The sequence below is a fragment of the Trichoplusia ni genome, chromosome 15, assembly GCF_003590095.1.
Source record: "Trichoplusia ni isolate ovarian cell line Hi5 chromosome 15, tn1, whole genome shotgun sequence".
NCBI classification, from domain to species: domain Eukaryota; kingdom Metazoa; phylum Arthropoda; class Insecta; order Lepidoptera; family Noctuidae; genus Trichoplusia; species Trichoplusia ni.
The window spans coordinates 1,623,105-1,639,908 of NC_039492.1; the positions used below are offsets into that span (position 1 = coordinate 1,623,105).

The 16,804-nt window shown below is 38.3% G+C and overlaps 1 protein-coding gene across 1 annotated transcript in view; it reads right to left on the bottom strand.

Annotated features, from left to right (window-relative positions):
• LOC113501151 (neuroligin-1-like) overlaps positions 1 to 16,804 on the bottom strand; it is an 82,807-nt gene that overhangs the window by 19,121 nt on the left and 46,882 nt on the right. The gene's annotated exons all lie outside the window — the stretch shown is intronic.

Genomic DNA, 16,804 nt, shown 5'->3' on the forward strand with positions numbered 1-16,804 from the left:
TATTGAAAGCGCGCTCCTGTCGCTGCCCGGGCGGAGCCGCGCGGCCTGCATACTAAACGCGGAAAGGTTAAGAAGTTCGGTGACACGTGTCGTAAACGTATTGCTCGATACAACTAAACACTTTTACATTTGCATTCAGTTACCTTTGTAGTGTAAATGAAATACAAACGACACGATGACCGCCGAGTTTTGGGCGTCGTAATGTGACATTCAGCTAATCACCTCGTTTAAAACGGAAACTCTTCCGGTGTTATTTTACGTAATCGAACCAAAAACTACTTGTAAGTTATTCTGAGTAAGGAAGTAATAAAATGAGAATTGGTCTTAAGAATCTATATAATTAAACAAGCGGTTGGATCTCGGTAAACTTGGGCGACCGTTGGATCCTTTTATCTCAGTTTTAATCAACGAGTTCGGCATTCACTTGATGGAAGGTATCACCATCAAACTATTTAAAAGTTCTCCGGCCGCAGGACCGCCGCCGCCGACTCACAACTAACTCAGACATCTAGCTATGTAATTACGATCGTTTTTGTTCTTTGAGGGCTCACCCTTACAATAATATTAGCGAATTTCTTGGAGTTTTCTACCAAAAATGTTTGAATCGAAATTGAGTAATGAATACAAATGGCTAGTTACCGTCAAAGAAAATATCTATTCCCTTCAGTTCTTAGTAATAAGTTGTGCGAGACGTAGCATGAGAACATGTTATTGTTACACTGAAATCTGAGGGAACGAGAAAATATAACACTGGAACTGTTAGCAATGTCGGTTTGTTCTCATTAATCATTTACATCTCGAGAGCATCAAAAAAGGGCAAGAATCGTAAAACGGATCTACGACATACTGACGAAATAGTCCCGGAGTGCGAGTGCGAGCTGCGAAACGGATCCAAATCTAAAACGAACCTTGTTTACGAAACGTCTTCCATCCTTAGGTTTTATTCCGCGGGTTCACATATAACGGGAGTGTAGGCCGCATTCCGGGACATTTGCATTCCCCTGGAGGAGATATAGGCTTGGTATCGGGCCCCAGGTACATCGGGACCCGCATCATTAGGGGCGAGGGACCAGCGATACGTCGGCGGGCCCGCCCGTCATCTGCATACGAATGTTCCACTCGAAGAGTCTCGGCCGGAGTGAGACGTCCAGTATCAGCTCCGATAGGATCCACGTAACTAGAGGTCATGACATTAATGTTCACACTTTGTAAATGTTTTATTTGATACAGTTTCAAGGAATACATTCTCTCGGTGTTTTGTTTCGGGATTCGATTTACACTTTACGAATATTCATTTACACTAAAGAGATTCTCTCGCTTGTTTGTGGGAGAAACTAATTTTGATTCGGATTTTACGTTTAATATGTATGTGCTCGCGAATAAATCAGTGTCGCTGAATTATAAATGCGGATTGTCTAAACTTGTCTGCCAACACTCATATCTGTATTATAGAATTTGTTTTAATTACAACAAGATCATTATTTAGCCAGTTTTATGGTTTTCAATTTCGTAAACCTGAAATTTTATTAAATGGCGGTGGAATGGAGTTAATAAAATTGTTACAAAAAAGTCGAGTCCCCTGCGATGATTAAGGAAGACAACAGTACACGGAATGTGAAAAGGAGGCAATGCTAGACACTAGATACCGGTATCTCGTTTACACACTACATCAATTCTGGTCTAAGAACTATTATTAAGGGCACATTCGCTTAGCTCTGCATCAACCGTGCGATGAGAAGGAATTAGGCTCACACAAACAACAGCCTGCAAACTAGCGACGCTCACCGCGACGCGCGGTAACCTGCCTCGTATTATGAGAGGATCCAGTTTGGTGCACGTTGTTGTCTAATATGTTGTTGTGCGGCAACTAGTTAGGCTAAACTGTCTTAAGTCGGGGGCGCAGGGGGCCGGGGTGCGCGGCGGGGGGGGGGGGCTCAGGCGACTGCCGATGTAATTAGTGCGCGGGTGCTTACTTATTAATAGAACAAGTAATTACTTACCTGAAGCGGTTCAATGTGATACTGCTCAGTAAAATTAGATGTAAAACTGCACATTTTCTAAATAAAAAGTGAAATCTTATCATCGCGAAAACAAATAATATCATTTAAACTATAACCATTTTGAAACCAAAATTCCAAGTCTTTTCTTGCATTGAATACCGTAATAAACATTAAGGTATAAGGCGTCTACAGTAGGTACAGTAAAACAGTACAGTAGTGATGTTTACAGTTTAGCAGTCTAACACAAGGATAAAAACTAGTTACTGCTCCACAAAGTTTAACTCTAAAGTTATTTTTTAAAAACATTTCAGATACTCGTAAACCGTTTTAGCTTTTACCTCAGTAAGTAGCATTTGACTTTAGCGAAAAACTATAAAAAAGAAACCGTAAAGCCGGTGAGTGAACTAGGTCGGAAACTAGCCCAAAGGCATTAGCAGCGGGATTGGATGGAGAGCAATAAGATATCGGTTGATCGAAGGGCGCTCGGTGCGGACCTCACACAAATTGCTTTGAAATGAAACGCGTAAGCAACAGCCGCCGCCGTCATAACCTATTGACATTACTTTGTGATGACAGCTAAAAGTAATTGTTGATGCGTGCTTGTTTGTTGTTGGGGATCCGTTTGAGTCTAGAACATAGTTAAATATGTTAGTCCTATACTTAATATACAGTGTGGATCAGTCAGATTCCCAACATGAAATTTTAAAACGAAGGTTGTCCGTTGATCCACAGAACAAGCTTAAGCCTGTATTAAAGTTTCAAATAGTTACAATATACAAATAAATAAATAAATGCGGACGACATCACATACATTGTTCTGAACCTAAAGTAAATTGCTAAAGCACACACTTATGGAATTCAGATACAACGAAGTAGCCACAAACACCAAGACCCGAGACAATGTAGAAATGTGCATTTTTACATTAATCCGACCGGGGATCGAACCCGGGACCTCAGAGATAGCGACTCCTTGAAACCGGTGCGTACGCCACTCGAACACGGAGGTCGTTAAATATATAGTTTATGAAGTCTTGATAAATTAAAAACCTTAATGATAAGTCATAAAATAATTATATTTGACTTAGTAAAGCGAGGCAGCCAGATTATTTATAAACTTAGCTTTCACTAGTTTTTACTGGAGTTATTTAATATTCCATTTACTATGTTACCTCGTACCAAGAGGAGCTAACGCGGTAGATGGAATATTAAATAAGATAAAAATAGAAACTGCTGAGTTGAGTTCGCCTGCGGTTATGATATTTAAACACTCAACGTTTCTAATAACTTACTCTTAACTGTTCAAATTAGTTCTTGCTTTGATTTAGTGGAACGAAGTGCAGAAAAGGAGCAAAGCTGACTCGCTGGCCTTGTAGTTATGAAACCATATTTATTCATTATTTAAGTTTATATTAAAATATGCAAAAATAAAAAATATGCTAGTGACATTATATTTCCCAAAGGTCAAACAATAATGTATTTTTTTAAGTTATGTTAGACATACGTTTTCAACCTCTGTTAATTCTCGCTACGATCAGAATATTTTGTAACAGTCTTTCGTTTACCATCGATAGTGCCACAAATATGGCGCCGACACATAAACCTCACTCACATTATTTGGGATAACAAAGGGAATCCATTTATATAACTTTCACAATTCGCTTTTGATGTCAACTTGATATTCATAGCCGAATCAGCGAGCGTACACTTAAAATATGGAAATAATAGGGGCTTCTCAAATTTATTAAATATTCGGGTCCCTAAATAAAAATGCCAAGTGATGTGAGAGCTGCGCGCTCGAGCCTCCGCGGTGACTGCTTAGTATTACATCGGCACACAATATACGTGTATTACGTGTTCTATTTTATGCTTTTCTGAAAGTCAGTCTTATTAAAGGACTGCGTTTCTCAGGTGAAAAGGTAAGGGATGGTTGTTGATACGTGTAATATTCGGTATTTAACTGAAAACTATAAAATAAATAACTTAGGCAAAAGTTTTAATGTACTGTACTGTTTCCCTAAGCTGACACAGTAAGTGCATTCTAATATTCTATTCTAAATATTTCACTCCACAACAAGACATTAGACTCGACTGGCGCGGGATATGTTCACTTGGCAGCGTTTCCGGCAACATGTAAATTTAGGGTAATGTACTGGATAAATATAATGCACAATAAGGGTTCTATTTTCGCTAGTTCGGAACGGAACCCTAAAACAACATTTGATTGGACAGACGTGTCCTGGCGGCGCGAGTCCGGGGCCGGTCCGGGACTCCGGGCTCTGCTGTCCCCCGGTTATCATTAATTCAACAGCGTTACCTCCCTTTGTACCGAGGATTATAATAATTGCCCGCTCTGTGCCGGCTTTGTTCTCAGACTCAGTATTAGATACTAAAAATTATTTATTCATAGATTTTTATGAAAACAAAGCGAAAAAATGTTCGCCGATATCTTGTTCAGTATTCAGCAACATCGTTGTGTCGGAGCCGCTCGTGATCAACGGTAACACGCAAATTGGTCTTCTTTTGATAAGAAGTTAATTCATTTTCTGTTGTTTGCTAAGTTTTTAATGGTCTGTTTGTGTATAATTTCTTAATGGCGAAGATAATGAGTTTTATAAGTATGCTTCGAGAATACCTTTTTTATGATTTTCTTTACCTTCACTTTGGGGAACGAGGAAAAGTTTTGCGCAATCGGTGGCGAAAATCGTAAAAAGATTCTGATTATTTATTGAGGAGGAAACTTGGAAAAGAAAATGGTTCGAGCGAAAAATCGAAAAGACAAAAGCTATTTTGGGATTAACAATACGCTATTTAACTTAATCGAACATAATGTTGGAAATAAAACTTGCTAGTGAATGTAGCTTAAACGGTGAACACAAATGACGTAAGATATTCAGTCACGTCAGAAGTATTCATTTCCTAATGTTTCTGCATTTGTCCACTCTCTAAACCTTTCAAAGTTTCTTATATTAAAGGTGATCTTATTTCCAAGTGACATATAAACACAAAGAGTTTATTAGTACTCAACGCTCACCTTACTTTACTCAGCGCCGCTTTCATATTTCATTCTGAGACTGAAAATACACCTTAACAAAGTTAACTGAGAATAAAAAGGTAAACAATGTTATTGTCAGCAATATTTCCGCACAATATCGTGGTCTGCCAGACCGGGGCGCGGGGGCGCGGGGCGCGCTGTTATCTCGCCACCACTCGCCACTCAGACGCGCTTACTTCACTTGTCCAAACACGACGCTGAGCCAACGAGCCACTTCCAGAGCTCTTTTTATTTTTTAAATACTTTTTAACAACCTTCTATTACTGTGTTTTGGTTTATTTGTTTAACCCTCCAACAGATCGATCGTCCAGAGAAAGGGTTTGATAGAAATAAACGGTCGCTGTGACCCGGGTCTTGAGTCTCCGCTAAGTGGAACAATTGTTTGTTCATTTCATTGTGGGTTTATGTTTGTTGACTGCTCAGATTAAATACGTTTTCTGTAATATAAAATGCTTTCTGGTGTTTAACTGCGCGTGTATTTTAAGTGGAAAACTCTATGTTATTTCGTTTGTTATACTGTTGTGCTTGACTTTTTTAATAATTGTGATCTTTTTGTCATAAGCATATAGAATAATGAGAAAAAAATGATTATATTAACATATTTTAAACAACCACAATTTTTAACGTTATAATTGAATGATAATACTTACTACCGAAGTCGATATCATTATCAAACATATCCAATTAGCACAAGTAGTGCACACCCTGTACGCGGCCGGCGCGGGCGGGGCTATCCGATTGTATTATAATCGTTTGAACGCATCTCCTTTGATGTCGACTGTCCGACAATGACTAATAGCCCCGCACTGATTGCAATGCGATTGTTAAGTTAGACACAAACCACCTGTATCCGACGCTAGCAATAATATATCGATATCGATACATATCTGCCCCTTGCGGTTGTTTGGTATAAGCTACAAGATTATACGCAGTAAAGTGAAGTATTTTGCTGAAAGCAAAACCAAAGTAAGTGTGGCCTACAAATATAAAACATTATTTATATTTGTGTAACCATAAAGTATTACGTATATCATTATTTCAATGCCAGTTTCACCGTAACGCAGAACAATTAAAAGATTAAAAAGTAAGTAAGTACAAAAATCATTAAGCAACTGGCGCCGGGAACATTTTACATAACAACACAACAAAGAGGCCATTCCATCCTCTCAGCAAATATGCCTTCATGAATAATACTTAATTATTCTAAAGTAATTATATTTAGAGCGTGATGCCGCCGTTACACCACTCATTTAACAACCTTTATGGGATTTATAAACAAAGCGATGGGATGGCAGGGGACAGCCATCGGTCATGTCTGGCGGAGCGACAAATGGAATAAATGATGGCGCGGACGAGAGCCGGATCCTGCGAGCGAGAGCGGAGCGAGAGCGGAGCGGGAGCGGGGCGGGAGCGGAGCGTGAGCGGCGCGGGGGAAAAATGTGAGGCTGTGGAGCGAGTGATGTGAATATGCACACATCCCGAATATGAAATATTATTTACAGAGTAAATTTAACGTCAGGAAGGTTTTTGTTTAGGCGGACTTCAAATTGATAACATCATGTCGACACTTGAAGTGTTGAGTTGAATTTGATACCTTTTAATAAATCTATTGAGTAATACAAAGTTAGTCTCATGTTGTCAATTAAAGTAATCAATCTAAATCAAATGTAAAAAAAAACCAGAAAATTCTTCAAGAATTAAATTAAAAAGCTAAAAATGGTCTCCATTACTTTCAGTGACACAAAAAAAAGATCAATTAATTAAATTATAGAGTGAGTCCCTACTTAACATAAGTGAGTACGACGTACCTGCTCATTACGAATAATTACGAAGATTACATAACAATTTACTCAATTAATATCTTCGAATAATTAAACGTTCTGTAATATACTTATAATAATGTAAGAGTCATATCATTGATACCATACACTCTCTTCTCTATTTTTTTATAATTATATATTCAACCTGGTGTCAGAGTTAAAATCCCCTGCTCGCCTCCGACATCGACTTTTGATGTGATGATTTTGGCAAGTGATTATTAATTTGAAGATAATAAATTAATGACTGGCCTGTTGGTCTAGTGGTTAGTGGCCCTGACTGCTATACTAGAGGTCATGGGTTCGATTCCCACCTAGGACATTTTTTTTTATTATTTTCGTAAAAAAATCATATTACAAGCTTTGCTTAGTTTGAGACTAGACGGCGTTGTGTGAAAGTTGAGAATTATTAAAAAAAAGCAACACACATATAATTAATTCTGGGATACGAATGATGATTTTTGACTTTGCAGTCCAACAAACAAACAACTGTTTTGTCACTGCTATTAAAATGAAAATGAAAAGTAAAAAATAAATCGTTAATTATTTTAAGCGAAATATTTTCAGAACGAGTTCATTCGCTCGTTATTTCTGGAAGTTAATACATGTGACCTGAATTTCAATCCTAATTCATTCAGTCGTATTACATTGTTGTGCCGAACTTACTATTATGTCAAGCAAAACAAACCTAATTACTTTTTGATAAGATTTGCTATATATATTTTTTTATATGTGTATGAATACCAATCAAGTATTTTCTTGAGACAACCTAAACATCCCATTTTCCTGTTGTTTATTGAAAATATCAAGCTAATTGTGATTACTTCAACTGGATATTAATGTCATCCTTCGTTACCTACATAAGATCCATCTTACACGCGATAGATCTCGCAGCAGTATCATTGGTGTCGTGTCGCGTCTCCGGGGAAATTATCACTCATATCGCGAGAATTTGATCGCTTGTGGAGTGTGAGTGATAAATGTACGAGTGACGTCACGTCCGCTTCGGGCGAGCAGTATGCGGTGAGACTAGAGTATTGGATGATCTGAGGCATATGTTAGTATAGAGACTAAAAATTACTCATCTAATACCGTCATTTAGTTTGTAAAGGAAAATTTAATGAACATATAAAATAAAGTTTAAATTAATTATGATTCAAAACAATCTTCAATAATTAAATTTCATAATAATATTAATGATTTTCCATTTTCCATTACTGTAACGTGTACTATACAAACAACGGTTGACCGCAAATATTCGGCGCCCACATGATATGTTGCTATACGTGCAGTGTTCATAGCTCACCACAATCATGTGGTCGGCTAGTTCGGGCCATTTGTCTTGGGTCGCGGATGTGACCTACACGACATAGCGCCGGTCGCGGCCTCCCTAAAGGTAAACACTTTGGCCCACTGTAAAGAATGTTATTGTTGTCCGGGGGATTTGTATCGGCTGCGGCCTGGGACAGGGCTGAGCTTGTCCTATCTCTGTGTTTTGTAACAATCATAAAACGAATAGAAAAGGGGTAGATACACTTTGTTCTTTTTGTTATGTATAATGTAAGTTTCGCGGTGAACCTCGAAATTACTGCAATGTTTTTGAAACGTAGTCATTGGGTCCCATATCGGCAATGCAATAAGATAGTCGCAAACACTACTTAGAAGCTTAATAGTGGAGTACAAAATATCGTCTTCCAATCCACAACATAGTAAGTGTCTCTTTTCATAAGAGATTAAAAAATCGGTCAGGAACAAGCCGCTCTCGACAAAAGAAACATCATCTGTGAAAATTTTAACTGTCTAGCCATCACATTCGTGATATACAACCTGGTGACAGGCGGACGGATAGACGGACAAACAGCCAGACGGACAGCCTTAATAACACTAAACAGACGTAGAAGACAAACAAAACCTCAAGAATAAATGTTTTTCCATTGTAGAAAGCATGATATTCCCACAATGTGGCCCACTTCCCTTAGCGATGTTGTCCGGCAGTAAAGAGTTACAACCAGATATTACTTTTATTATACAAAATAACATGTTAAGTGTTACTGGGCAGTGCTTAATATAATAGTGACTCCATACATAACAGTTTTATGCCCCATAACTGTGAATGCTGTAAAGCTAGGCTTACTGTTTAATGACCAGTCCAATCTAACCCAGTTTTATGTTCGTTTTTAAAACCATTTTCCCCGTATGTTCGTGATTTAGATTGTGCACTCCAGTGCGTGAGTGTTTTCTATGCCTTTTCATTGTTTTCTATGCTTTTAGCAGTCTACTGTGATATCAACACTAGCGTTTACCTGACGACTTTGTATTATTATCATTCGTTTGTTAATACACATGCATACTAAAATGAGAAATCACCAAACTGTAAAACTATTTTATGACGATGCGGTATTTTATCTTTATTCAGTAATAGGATAAGTTACAATCCTTAGAACCTAACAGTTGTGTTAAACTTGTAACAACAATATAGTTTAACATATTTTCAAATTGCGATATGCGAACGCAATTCGGAAACTTGTGAAGTATTTGCGTATTGTACTGAGTCTGTATTCCCGAAAAATCTATGTTCTTTTATTTATACTCTACTCCCATATAGATTTATCCTTATTAAAACAAGAAAAAAAAGAACAAGCATTAAAAAAATAGTTTCAGGTTTTTGAAGCAAGCACGAGTATATTGAGTTTGAATAATTCATTGTTAAGATGTGAACAATACAATAATTTATTTTCTGGCGCTAATGTTTGTTCACAGACTCTCTCAGCTAGCAGCCAAGTAATTAGCCGCGGGGTACTTCCACAAATACTCATTATTTCTGGTAATTATAGACTGAAGGTTCAAGAGCTATAAAAAGAAATGTACGATAATGTAGAGTCAGCAACAGAAGTCGGTTAACATAAATACATTTTACAAACAACTATACATAAATAAATTATGTTGACTTTTCTTGAACGTTTATGAAGCTATGGAATATGCTTGGTATATAATTAGTTCCATTTATTAATTCATCAACAACTTAAATCTTCAATACATTAACATTATTTTTCGCTTGTTCCTGTATTTACGTAACGCTAAATACAAATGACACATCTACTTATAGCAGGTAAATAAGTTTTTTTGGCAGAAGTCGCAGTTAAATTAACGACTCAATTAATAAAGTTTATATGGGTAAAGTTTTAGTAATAACGAGTCACATTTAGTGTGTGTTGTCCGTATTTTATGTGTATCTGCGAGTAATACTCATTAACAACAAACTGAAATAGTTCAATGGAAGTTTTTTTGAATATTTTCATCATGACATCAAGACACAGATAAATCCGCAGCTCTCCAATGTGTACAGAGCCAGCTAAAAGGTAATTTTATATTCCAACATAAAAGAGTTATGGGCGTTATAATTGCGTGTCATAAAACTGATCGATGTTCTTGTGCCAGAGTAATGTGTACTTCTTGTGCCGCCACTAAAAGTGCCTCGTAAAGCAGGTCTGGTCGCCGGCCTTGTGCTGAACGTCGCAGGATTGATTCCCGGACGTGTGAGGTCGTAAACCCGGGGTCCGGCGCTCGTTGCTTTGTATCTGTCGCGAGAGTGAGCGTTATTGCTTGCTTCTGTCCAGAGTTAGTGGTCTCCGTGTCGGCGGTTTTATTTGAAACTTTGTCGGATTGATTGTGTCCATTTCCAATCAGATTAAACGTCAGATACGTGTTAAAGTTGTTAGTGGAGATAGCACATAGCAACTTGTGTACGTATAAACCGTCTTGATCTATTGCGGTGTAAGCGAGGCAGGCCTATGTTACGTGTGACTGTGTACAAGTACAGGCTGATGGATTAGACCCGATCCTCTGTTTGTTGTAGAATGTAGCCCCTAATACAGATTGGGAATTGAATGTGCTTACTAATAAACGACAAACATGTTGGTATATGTAATACAAGGTATATTGCATGAAGAAAATAAATAGGCGCTCTTAAAACATCGGTATAAATTTTAATAGGTTATTCATGATATAAATACGTCAGTGAGTATAAAAAGAGGCTGAAATTTTTATGAACGACGGTATTTTTGGGAGGGAGCTTCGTTTTACCAAATGGAGGCGGCGTAAAACAAAGTATCACATTTAAAATTCTACTTTCAAAGTTAAGGATATTTTACAAACAATAATAGACATTATGTTTTCTTTCTTGTAATCATTTCGGTATATTATTTTCTTTTGGGTTTATGTAATTACTATATTTCCAACTGTTTTAGTAGTATCTAGTTACCTATTACAGTATTTATATGAATAATACTTTTATCCTGTCAATACTGTGAGAAAAGAAAGGCCAAATATGCTACGCGCTACGCCGTAGGCGATCTTGTGGCTACGTTGACTTTGCTTACGCTGACGTAGTACAAGTCAGTTTGATAGCATACTTAACTATTTCTCTGTCTTGTGAGTCATATATAAACATTGCTTTTGCTTAACTACTGCGTCTAACGGAGTGATAACGAAGTTGTTGAATTCAAAATGCGAATAAATATCGTTAACTGGCCAAGTTTCATACGATTCATTCTTCACCTTTCCACAGTCTTCTATAAGAATGTTTGTTCAACATAATTTTACTCCATTACTTTTAAATAATGTGACGTTAACTATAGATTTATTTATTTACGAGTCTTAAAACCCACTTATACTTCAACCCTAAATAGTTACCCAAATTGAATACAGAACTCGAAGTAAACCCGCCATATCCCTCACGATACAGCTCCATAAGTTTCCGAGTTCCCAACGAAGTGGAAATGTATTCCAAACCCTATCGATAACGAATGTGTTTACAAAACTTTTTCACGCTGTTTTTATAAAAAAAACATTGTTGACAAGATTTCAGGCACCTAAAGTGATGATATGAATGTATTATATCGACACTCGCGCCGGAGTTGTGACTCTGAAGGGAAAGGGGTGAGCTGCGGAGCGCCCGAACTTTACCACTTCATGCATTATGAATCGGCAAACGTTTGTAGAGGTGCGGGACGGGAGGGGGGGGGGCTGCGGGGTACGGGCCTCACGGGGAGGGGGGGGTATGGAACACATACGGTGGAAGTTTAATGTCAATTTACACGCATGTCGGAGTTCAAGTGACTTGGGTTAAGTCTTCCGAGATTGTTATAATTTAATATCACGACAATACACTCGACGTTAATAATTTCCGAGGCGACGTTCATGATTCTCCCATTATGTAAATGTGAGGTCGTGGATAAAATGAAAAATCCCACATTACCATTCAGGTATATTCGGCGCTGCCTTAACTTTAACGTGTCGGAAATTAAATAACTATCTTCCATAGAGCGTGAGCACGGGCGAGAAATAAATTAGCGCCAACTTTGGGTGAGTTTGACACAAATTGGCCGCAGCCCCCGCTCCGGGCCGCGTTCACGGTGTGGGCCGCACCGCGCTGTGCTGCAGTCACGCTTGCCCGTTTTGTGAAAAACCTACTACGCTTGTAGAGCACCCTTTATCAAAGTTTGACAGGCATCGCGACTTCACGAGTTGTGAATAATGTGTAGTGCGGCGACGCGACCGATACGACCGACACAGGCTGCGGGCTCACCAGATCTTTTCAAAATGTTTATCATGAAACCAGATTTAATTACGGTCACTATCCGGGGCAGCAAATAAAAATATGATCAAGCTAAATAACAAGCACTAGGTATCGATTTTTTTTAAATTTAACTCTCCTTTTTTATTTTGTACACGAGTATTCGAGAGTGTACTATGATATTATGGTGCTCACAATAAATGCTATTTTATTCACAAGAGGAAATATTTTTGAATTGCCGTTACAAAAAGCGCTTCCCATTCCATTACATGTAAGTGTGGCAGTACGTCGTCAACATTTTAATTAACACTGGATCTTGTACCCTTTACATAATAACCGTATTTTTGTGAATGCAAATGTATGCTCATTATGAATACAATTTTGTCACAGTCCACAGATTGTAATTAACAACATTTTTAGTAAGCAGCCTTTAATATCCAAGGTTTTATCTAGTTCTACATGAAGCTAATTAGTGAATTTGAAACTGCTTTATGTGTGCTTGTGTATGTGCTGACGGTACTCCTTTGCCCACAAACGAGGCATCATGTTCTCAAAGTGAAGCCGCGCAGTAACGTGAGTTGCGCGCGTCGCCCTCACATCAGCGGAAATATGAAAAATAACCAGTTTTACGAACTCATTACACGATCCGATTTTGCGAGTTTACTGAAGATAATTGGTAAAAAGGTCCACAAATTTGTTACTACTCTAACTGCGGACAAGGTTCGAATGTAACCGTTACGTTTGTATCCTTTGAAGATATGGAAAAATGTTTTCTGATTTAGGAAGACACGATGTAACGATTTGAGTTGCAAAATATCCTGAACGTAGAATCAGGGCTCAACTCAGGAATAGTAAACGTTTTGTTTTGGTTACACGTAGTTTTGCTCACGTATATTAGAGTTTCTTTATAATGTGTATGTAGGTAGTATTCACATCCTCTTTTATTAGTCTCCTCTATTACCCGGTCCTCCCATTAAAATACCGCCACGCAAAACAGAAGAACCATTACAGAACGAGTGTAATTCATCTCATAAAACATCTGAAATTACGCCATTCAAATTCCGGAGTAGAAAGCAGTGCGGTGGTAACGCGGCCATTACAGGCGCTCGTCAAATGCGATTGGTCCATATTTCGCGGGAATTAACCGCGCTCATCTCGCACGGCTCGGGCTGTAGCGATACACACGGGGTTAATGCACAACTAGTGAATGTATATTGAATTGTAATTGTTTACGAAATTATATTTAAAACTGAACATCAACAATGATATTACCATTAATTTCTAAATACCTAATTAAGAGTAATTGAATTTCGATTCGAGTCTTAAGTGCCAAAAGTTTCTTTTTATTTAATATTCAGTATGGTGAGTGTAAAGCGAATTCTACTATAAAACAATTAACTGTAAGATACCATTTTCTGTCAAGCAGATACTCTGTGAACCTGCACGTGAAACACAAACGTGAACTCGAAACACAAAGAGTGAAGTTCAACCTCTTTAGAGACAGTAACAAAACTTTACTGAATAGCCGTAACTACTACATCTTACGTCTAATGCAAGCAAGTTAGTCGGCAAGCAGGAAGCTCCCCCCCACCTCCTACCTCGACCTCATCAAAATTAATTACAACGGCTGCAGGTTCCATAGGAAGAGTATTAGTTGATAAATAAGGGCGCGACAGTCAGGCTGCTGTCAGCGCGAGTTTGACAGGCGGCGCAGCGCGGGCGCGGCGCTGACAAGTGGCCGGCGTAATGGATGTCGAGGTGTCATTAGGGACGAGCAGCGCGAACAAGCTCAGTTTATATTTAACATCTATTAAAGTTGGATCTGTTACCTTCATTTATATCAGAGAACCGTTCCCTCGTGATACAATTCCAGTTCGTCAATAAGTCGCCGATATTTTTATTTAATTGGTGCTTGAACGCTCCATTGACACTTGTTAACTATAAAATTCAGATCAAAATCGAATCGGACACTAAATGAAAAACAGAATAAATGTTCATCTTTATTCTGTTTGTCGTTTTTTGTTTCAGTGCTATTCGATTACAATTGTTAAATAAAATACCTTATTGAGGAAATGTGGGCGTGGGGGGGGGCAGGGGCACTCCTCACTCCGACAGTCGAAGGAGAACATTTACGAAGCAACTCACAAGCAATCAAGGTCTTTCGTATTTTAACGATCCGCAGTTAATTGGGACGACATCGGCCGCGGACAAGACACCCTTAATAGCTACAAGGCGATATTCCCCGACACCGAAATATGGATCGACCATTACGCAAATTAAGGGCAACATTTAACAGAACAATTTGCGTGGAATCCGCCGCAGATTGCTAAATATGATTCCACTCGTCAATTAGAAGAGGTTGCGGTACAAATAAAAAGCTCGTTATAACTTTCCATTTGCGCCGGAATTAATTCGATCTCGAACAAGGGTCACGTCGACAATGTTTACTATGTTGTTATAATTTATGGTTTACCTACGTCATCAGAGGAATATTACATATTATTTGTAGGATGTTCTATGTTAGTCTAATCATATGATTAGACTAACATAGATTATGATGGTTTATTTCGTTTTGTGTTTCTGGAAGAAGAAGTACTATGAAAAGATAAATGATCCTTGGGTTACAAAAACTCTTGATTCCTGTCTAAGGATGGCGTGAATACTTCATTAACAAAAAATAATTTACACGAGCTAGGAATGATCTAAACTGCAAAACATAACAAAGCTGCGTTAATATAAAATTATACATCATCGTTGGCAAAATTATATCGCCTCGTGTAAATGAACTTTTAGTTCGCCAAGTTCAATTGTATTCCAAAATTAGCGCATAGTCCATACCTAGTCATCATAACTTTCCCTGTCTCCTGACAATTAAGAGGTTTACAACAAAGGTCACGCAGCCAGCACCAGACAGGCACATTATACGGGCGTTACACAAGTTAACATACGCGGCTAGTACTTATAATTAATTTCTTCGCCGACAGGAGCGCCTCGGGCTTAAATAATTACTTAATTGGAAACAAAGAGATGAGTTCGGTCAAAGGATACTCTGAATTGTAATAAATGTTTAGTGTGTAGACACATGGCGGGAAGTACAGTAGGACCACTTCGAGAAATTCGTATATTCACAGCAAACATGAACATTTTCTGTTTGAGGGATGACCCAAAGACTGAACAAAATTTTCGTGCTTTAAATGAGGTGACTTACACAGGCGGTACTTTAATTACGGTTATCTCGTAATCACATAATTATGTGATAAAGGCGACCCTTTTCTCAGAAAGTTAGTGTACTTTAATAATATTCGGAGGTTTACACCATTATGTCACAACACGTGTCAGAAATCGCGAATCATATTGTGTAGGTCTTCTGATTATTACGCCGTCACACTTTGTTAGGTGTTCGACGCCGCGGAACGTGGGTAGTTGTAAATAATGGGGCAACTGCGAATTATTCAGGCCTCGTTATGGCCTCTCGAACTTAATAATAGGCGAGAAACGATCACACGCACACACACTAACACACGGACTCTTACACACATCCATCAACTACGACATAATATAATACATCTTTATCACACATCTCTGTGAATGCGGTGACTTAAAAAGGGCTTTATAGGTCCATCAGAGAGCGGCCTAGGTACTCAACATAAGCTCTAACTTAGACCTAATCCTAGAAGTCGATTCCTTTGTGTGTCAGTGACGAGCTCCGACTATCTGACATCACCTAATGTACCGCGCTATTGTCCCGAGATTTTATAAGGTCTTCAAGACGAACGCCATCTCAGTCTGCCCGTGACCATGATACCTGCAAAGGTTTCGAAACGTCGGGAACTAAAATCTAAAATTAAACCGCGATAAAATCCGTAAAAGTAGTTTCATTTCAAGGTTTTATAACTTCAGAAAAGTTTTCACTATAAGTACTGGGTGTTTAAAACACTTTTTTCCCCAGTAATTATGCTGAGTTATCAGTGTAAGAGTAGCCAAATAGAACAATAGTTGTGGAGGTATCGTCGGAAACCTCATTACAGCTACAAGAGCACTCCTGATAAAAACGACGGTGTATTTGTTTTTCTTCCTTTGAAGTATAAATACATGTTCTTGTATTTGCGGAGACTTGCTTTAGCGGAGAAATTGTGTTTCTTATACAATGGTAACAACTGTTCAACAGAAATATGGTTTCTTTGAGGTAAGAGTAAAGTAGAGCTAACCGGTAAGTGCCCAAATAACAAGTTCGCGTCGTGTAGCGAATGTTTCTCAGAACTGTGTGCTAATGACATCATTATCTTAATTACATAAATTCAGACATGTTTTTGTGTCATGAACATGTCGTTTGTCCTTCGGCCATTTTGCTTCATAGATA